The sequence below is a fragment of the Salmo salar genome, chromosome ssa09, assembly GCF_905237065.1.
Source record: "Salmo salar chromosome ssa09, Ssal_v3.1, whole genome shotgun sequence".
Classification (NCBI taxonomy): Eukaryota; Metazoa; Chordata; class Actinopteri; order Salmoniformes; family Salmonidae; genus Salmo; species Salmo salar.
In genome coordinates, this window is record NC_059450.1 from 45,215,785 (window position 1) to 45,223,275 (window position 7,491).

At 42.1% G+C, this 7,491-nt stretch overlaps 1 long non-coding RNA gene across 1 annotated transcript; it reads left to right on the forward strand.

Moving 5' to 3' along the window:
• Positions 1 to 981: 981 nt before the first annotated feature.
• On the forward strand, positions 982 to 6,488 carry LOC106591934 (uncharacterized). Its single transcript, XR_001325524.2, has 4 exons — positions 982 to 1,154; positions 5,366 to 5,471; positions 5,774 to 5,848; positions 5,944 to 6,488. It is a non-coding gene; the product is annotated as an uncharacterized lncRNA (long non-coding RNA).
• Positions 6,489 to 7,491: the final 1,003 nt, after the last annotated feature.

Sequence of the window (7,491 nt, forward strand, 5' to 3'; positions counted from 1 at the left end):
CACGCGCACCTGTACGTGCGCACGCACACACACACACACTTCTGTAACTGTGAGTATTTCAAAGATAGGAACTCTGGGTAATTAAAAATCTTCCATGCCCAAGAAGCGGGCATTCAGTAAATGAAAGCGTATTGTGTGTGTGTGTGTGTGTGTGTGTGTGTGTGTGTGTGTGTGTGTGTGTGTGTGTGTGTGTGTGTGTGTGTGTGTGTGTGTGTGTGTGTGTGTGTGTGTGTGTGTGTGTGAACACGTGTGTGTGTCGTTCCCTTGAAAGATCATTGAGGCCATGTGAATGAGCTGAAAGGACTAATACTGAAGCGAATTCAAAACAGAAAAGTTAGCTACATACTGCACCTAAGACAGAAGGCCACATCCTGCTTTTGACTGCCACTAAGACAGAAGGCCACATCCTGTTGTTGAAATCAAAGATGCTTTTGAGAAGAATCCGTAGAGAGGACCGATAGAGAGGAGACGTAGAAGGACAAACAAAACACTAATTAAACTTAAAAAGAGAGAGAGAGAGAGAGAGTGAGATAGAGTATTGAAAGTACACTACCAGTCAAAAGTTTTAAAACATCTACTCATTCAAGGGTTTTTCTTTATTTTGTTTTACTATTTTCTACATTGTAGAATAATAGTGAAGACATCAAAACTAATGAATAATACATGGAATCATGTAGTAACCAAAAAAGTGTTAAACAAATCAAAATATATTTTATATTTGAGATTCTTAAAATAACCAACTTTTGCCTTGATGATATCTTTACACACTCTTGGCATGTATGTATTGAACATCATTTTTTAAGAATCTTGTTAATTAAATCCAATTACAGTAATAATAAAATGGGCTTCAAGTTCCTTAAAAAAAAGTATGCTTCTTTCAACAAAAGAACGAAGACACTGAAAACAGAGGAAGAAAACATAGAAGATGGATCGAGAGAAAGATGAAGAGTGAGTGATAAAGAAAAGGGAGAGAGGAGTGTGAGAGGCAGAGCCGCAGGGTAGATGGAAACATCACAGTGCTACACTGCAGTGTGTTTTAGGAAACACACACACACACACACACAGGGACGTCATGCACCATAAAAATCTGATGGGGCACAAAGTATGTGAGGATGACTGGGGAGTGGTCCGTAGGGGGGCTAGGCCACCCGTCCGTAAGTTGTGCATTTTTCATACACCGGAAACAGCTTTATCCTACAATGTAAAGCCTGAATCATTATGCTTAATTCTATGTTTTAAAAGAAAAACGGTCTATTTTTCTGCAGAGCTAAGCATACCTCTTGAGCTGTCTATATCCTCCTGACTGGTGGTTCTTTATTTTAAATAAACGAAATATGCTTCTCTGCCTCTCTGCGAAAATCTGCATAAAAAAAAATGAAAGGAATGTGAGTCTTATTCAGTATATTTAGTAATTGATTGCTTTTCTCAAGTCTACCAACCTTGCCAGCAGCCATGCCAGCTCAGATTGACAAGCTAGCTACTCTAACTTGATTAATAGCCTAATTGGCTTCTTTGTGGCTAGTTAAGCGGTTGGGAGATTGCGAACCTATCTGGGCTAGCTAAAGCCAACTAAATTGTGTATAAATCAAATCAAATCAAATTGTATTTGTCATATGCGCCAAATAGAACCTTAGAGTGAAATGCTTACTTACAAGCCCTTAACCAACAATGCAGTTTTATGAAAAAATAAGTGTTAAGAAAGTATTTAATAAATAAACTGATGTAAAAAATAAAATAAAATAAAATAAAAAATTGAAACATAACTAATAATTAAAGAGCAACAATAAAATAACTGTAATGAGGCTACATACAGTTGGTACCGGTACAGAGTCAATGTGCAGGGGCACAGGTTAGTCGACGTAACTGAGGAAATATGTACATGTAGGTAGAGGTAAAGTGACTATGCATAGATAACAAACAGAGAGTAGCAGCAGCGTAAAAAATGGGGGGGGGGGGGTCAATGCAAATAGTCTGGGTAGCCATTTGGTTAGCTGTTCAGGAGTCTTATGGCTTGGGGGTAGAAGCTGTTAAGAAGTCTTTTGGACCTAGACTTGGCGCTCCGGTACCGCTTGCCGTGCGGTAGCAGAGAGAACAGTCTATGACTAGGGTGGCTGGAGTCTTTGGCAATTTTTAGGGCCTTCCTCAGACACTGCCTGATATAGAGGTCCTAGATGGCAGGAAGCTTGGCCCCAGTGATGCACTGGGCCGTACACACTATCCTCTGTAGTGCCTTATGGTCGGAGGCCGAGCAGTTGCCATACCAGGCAGTGATGCAACCAGTCAAAGCTCTCGATGGTGCAGCTGTAGAACCTTTTGCGGACCTGAGGACCCATGCCAAATCTTTTCAGTCTCTTGAGGGGGAATATACGTTGCCGTGCCTTCTTCATGACTGTCTTGGTGTGTTTGGACCATGACAGTTCATTGGTGATGTGCCCTTACCACCTGGGGCGGTCTGTCAGGAAGTCCAGGATCCAGTTGCAGAGGGAGGTGTTTAGTCCCAGGGTCCTTAGATTAGTGATGAGCTTTGAGGGCAGTGTGGTGTTGAACGCTGAGCTGTAGTCAATGAATAACATTCTCATGTAGGTGTTCCTCGCGTTGAGACAGTATGCGAATTGGAGTGGGTCTAGGGTTTCTGCAATAATAGTGTTGATGTGAGCCATGACCAGCCTTTCAAAGCACTTCATGCTTCATCAGTGATTTAAGGAGGTTATCTTGGTTTTCTTGGACACATGGACTATGGTGGTCTGCTTGAAACATGTTGGTATTACAGAGTCGGTCAGGGACAAGTTGAAAATGTCAGTGAAAACACTGCCAGGTTGTCAGCGCACGTTCAAAGTACACGTCTTGGTAATCCATCTGGCCCTGCAGTCTTGTGAATGTTGAATTGTTTAAAGGTCTTACTCACATTGGCTACGGAGAGCATGATCACAGAGTCGTCCGGAACAGCTGGTGTTCTCATGCATGCTTCAGTGTTGCTTGCCTCGAAGTGCGCATAGAAGTAATTTATCTCATCTGGTAGGCTTGTGTCACTGGGCAGCTCGCTGCTGTGCTTCCCTTTTATAGTCCGTAATAGTTTGCAAGCCCTGCCACATCTGACAATTGTCGAAGCCAGGTTTCAATCTTATATTATTGTCGCTTTGCCTGTTTGATGGTTCATAGGAGGGCATAGCAGGATATCTTATAAGCATCCGGGTTAAAGTCCCACTCCTTGAAAGACGCAGTTCTACCCTTTAGCTCAGTGCTGATGTTGCCTGTAATCCATGGCTTCTGGTTGGGGTATGTACGTACGGTCACTGTGGGCACGACGTCATCGATGCACTTATTGATGAAGCCAGTGACTGATGTGGTGTACTCCTCAATACCATCGGAATAATCCCGGAACATATTCCAGTCTGTGCTAGCAAAACTGTCCTGTAGCTTAGCATCTGCGTCATCTGACCACTTCTGTATTGAACGAGTCACTGGTACTTCCTGCTTTAGTTTTTGCTTGTAAGCAGGAATCAGGAGGTTGTATGTGGAGGATGAGGGCTGCAGTAGTTATCGCAGATAGGGGGAGTGAGGCCTAAAAGGGTTTTATAAATAAGCATCAACCAGTGAGTCTTGCAACAGGTATACATGAATGACCAGTATCCAGAGGAGTATAGAGTGCAGTGATGTGTTCTATAAGGAGCATTGGTGGCAAATCTGATGGCTGAATGGTAAAGAACATCGAGCCGCTCGAGAGCACCCTTACCTATAGATCTATGAATCACGTCTCCGTAATCTAGCATGGGTACGATGGTCATCTGAATTAGGGTTTGTTTGGCAGTTACATGCAGGGTGATAGAAGAGCAATTACAATAGAGGAAACCAAGTCTAGATTTAACCTTAGCCTGTAGCTTTGATATGTGCTGAGAGAAGGACAGTGTACCATCTAGACATACTCCCAAGTACTTGTATGATGTGTCTACCTCAAGCTCTAAACCCTCAGAGGTAGTAATCACACAGGTGGGGAGAGGGGCATTCTTCTTACCGAATCACATTACCTTTGTTTTGGAGGTGTTCAGAACAAGGTTAAGGTCAGATAAAGCTTGTTGGATCCTAAGAAAGCTTTGTTGTAGAGCGTTTAACACAAAATACGGGGAGGGGCCAGCTGAGTACAAGACTGTATCTGCCTGAGCTATGTTGTTGGTGTAAATTGAGAAGAGAATGCGGCCTAGGATCGAGCCTTGGGGTACTCCCTTGGTGACAGGCAGTGGCTGAGACAACAGATTTCAGACTTAATACATGTCACTCTTTGAGAGAGGTAGTTAGCAAACCAGGCCAAAGGCCCCTCAGAGACACAAATACTCCTTAGCCAGCCCACAAGAATGGCATGGTCTACCTTATCAAAAGCTTTGGCAAAGTCCATAAAAATAGCAGCACAACATTGCTTAGAATCAAAGAGCAATGGTGACATCATTTAGGACATTTAAGGTTGCAGTGACACATCCATAACCTGAGCGGAAACCAGATTGCATCCCAGTAAGAATACTATCGACATCAAGAAAGCCAGTCACTTGATTATTGATACGTTTTTCGAACACTTTTGATAAACAGGGCAAAATAGAAATTGGCCTGTAACGGTTGGGATCAGCTTGATCTCCACTTTTCAATAAAGGTGGCTGCTGTGGCTGCCTTCCAAGCAATGGGAACCTCCCATGAGAGGAGAGACAGGTTAAAAAGGTCAGAGACAGGCTTGGCGATGATAGGGGAAGCAACCTTAAAGAAGAAAGGATCTAATCCATCTGACCCAGATGTTTTTTTGGGGTGAAGTTTAAGGAGCTCCTTTAGCACCTCAGACTCAGTGACCGCCTGCAGGGAGAAACTTTGTAGCGAGCAGGGGAAAAAGAGGGAGGAGCATCGGGGTTACTCGCATTAGAAGGGCTGAAAAAAAGATATATTCTTAATTCCATTCCTTAACTTAGATTTGTGTGTATTAGGTATACGTTGTGAAATTATTTGATATTACCTTTTAGATAATACTGCACTGTCGGAGCTAGAAACACAAGCATTTCACTACACAAGCATTTCACTACACCTGCAATAACATCTGCTAAACACGTGTATGTGACCAAAAAATGTTGATTTGATGTGATGATTTTTTATTTTTTTATTTGAGATGAGGAAATTTAGGACGGGCAACCACCAGACTGATAACTTTCAGGATTATTTGTGAGGATACCATCAAGGAGAGTAGCCTTTTCTGGGTGTTTGGAGTCATACATTGTGGGATTGGTAATAATCTGTAAAAGATTTAGGGAGTCCTATTGCTTTAGGACTTGGTCAGGTGGTTTAAGCATGTCCCAGTTTAGGTCACCTAGCTAATTTCAAAAATAATCACCAGAGTTGATCTGCACACAACTTTCCACAAAGCCCTGGAAGAAGAGGTCTGATCGGGATGTAACGCTCGTAAGGAGACAGAAGCCTTGTTCTAGAGTCTAGATGAGCAGGTAAATTAACAAACAATAATGCCTTGACAACAGTTGATTTGCTGGATTATTGGTCAAGTGGTAGAATTAAAATGTTGTATATCTGATGTACGGGGGAGTTGTCCAGTCAATGATACATTTTTAACAACAACGTTGTAAATGTTTCAACACCATCATTTGTGTGGTGCCTGGTTAAAACATTCCTGCAGTAGATGTACCACTCTGACCAGGGTTGCCTGCCTATGGTGTAACTTGTTTGTTAGGTGTTGCACAAATATTAGAGTCTCGAATTTTAACCACAGTTTTTTTTGGGGGGGACATAGCCAAGTTTTGGAGGTCGGTGGTAATCAGAGGTTCTTTATCTTCAGGAACATACGTCAATAGTGAAGACTTGTCAGGTAAACCGACATTTTCTAAAACAGTGTTTTAGTTTTGCTGTGTCACTTGTTACTTGAAAGATGTATTGATCTTTCTCTTTTGTGCTCAAAATCAGAGAGGTGATGCTGTGGAGAGGCACACCAGAGGGGTGTCCTGGAGATGGTGGAGGATCCTGAAGGGCCGAGGTCAACGGTGGATGTGGCTGTCGTACTGGAGGGAGAAGTACATTTTAGTATGACGTGTCTAATGAAGAATTAACCAACAATTTTGTGTTAGTGGCTTCAACATACAATTATTTAGCAACTAGTTCCACAACCTTTTTTTCAAATCATAATTTCTAGTTGAATGAACATATGAGACAAGTTGAGCAAACACACTGTTTAAATTGGAGCTAAGCGAAAATGTTTAAATTCAGGTAACACTTTGACCGAAAAGTTTAGTTAAACAATAATAGATAGTTTAGCTTGCTAGATAATGTTACCTAGCTGTGTAACCTATATTATAATATGAATGATGTATGACAACAATACTGTACTTTAAATTCGTAAATTTTCCTTTTTTTTATATGCTAACGTTACTTACTTATATTATCCAAGATGGCGTAGCAGTTAGATGTCTTTGTTCTTCGACTTGTATACAGTGGGGGAAAAAAGTATTTAGTCAGCCACCAATTGTGCAAGTTCTCCCACTTAAAAAGATGAGAGAGGCCTGTAATTTTCATCATAGGTACACGTCAACTATGACAGACAAAATGAGAGAAAAAAATCCAGAAAATCACATTGTAGGATTTTTTATGAATTTATGTGCAAATTATGGTGGAAAATAAGTATTTGGTCAATAACAAAAGTTTATCTCAAAACTTTGTTATATACCCTTTGTTGGCAATGACACAGGTCAAACGTTTTCTGTAAGTCTTCACAAGGTTTTCACACACTGTTGCTGGTATTTTGGCCCATTCCTCCATGCAGATCTCCTCTAGAGCAGTGATGTTTTGGGGCTGTCGCTGGGCAACATGGACTTTCAACTCCCTCCAAAGATTTTCTATGGGGTTGAGATCTGGAGACTGGCTAGGCCACTCCAGGACCTTGAAATGCTTCTTACGAAGCCACTCCTTCGTTGCCCGGGCGGTGTGTTTGGGATCATTGTCATGCTGAAAGACCCAGCCACGTTTCATCTTCAATGCCCTTGCTGATGGAAGGAGGTTTTCACTCAAAATCTCACGATACATGGCCCCATTCATTCTTTCCTTTACACGGATCAGTCGTCCTGGTCCCTTTGCAGAAAAACAGCCCCAAAGCATGATGTTTCCACCCCCATGCTTCACAGTAGGTATGGTGTTCTTTGGATGCAACTCAGCATTCTTTGTCCTCCAAACACGACGAGTTGAGTTTTTACCAAAAAGTTATATTTTGGTTTCATCTGACCATATGACATTCTCCCAATCCTCTTCTGGATCATCCAAATGCTCTCTAGCAAACTTCAGATGGGCCTGGACATGTACTGGCTTAAGCAGGGGGACACGTCTGGCACTGCAGGATTTGAGTCCCTGGCGGCGTAGTGTGTTACTGATGGTAGGCTTTGTTACTTTGGTCCCAGCTCTCTGCAGGTCATTCACTAGGTCCCCCCGTGTGGTTCTGGGATTTTTGCTCACCGTTCTTGTGAT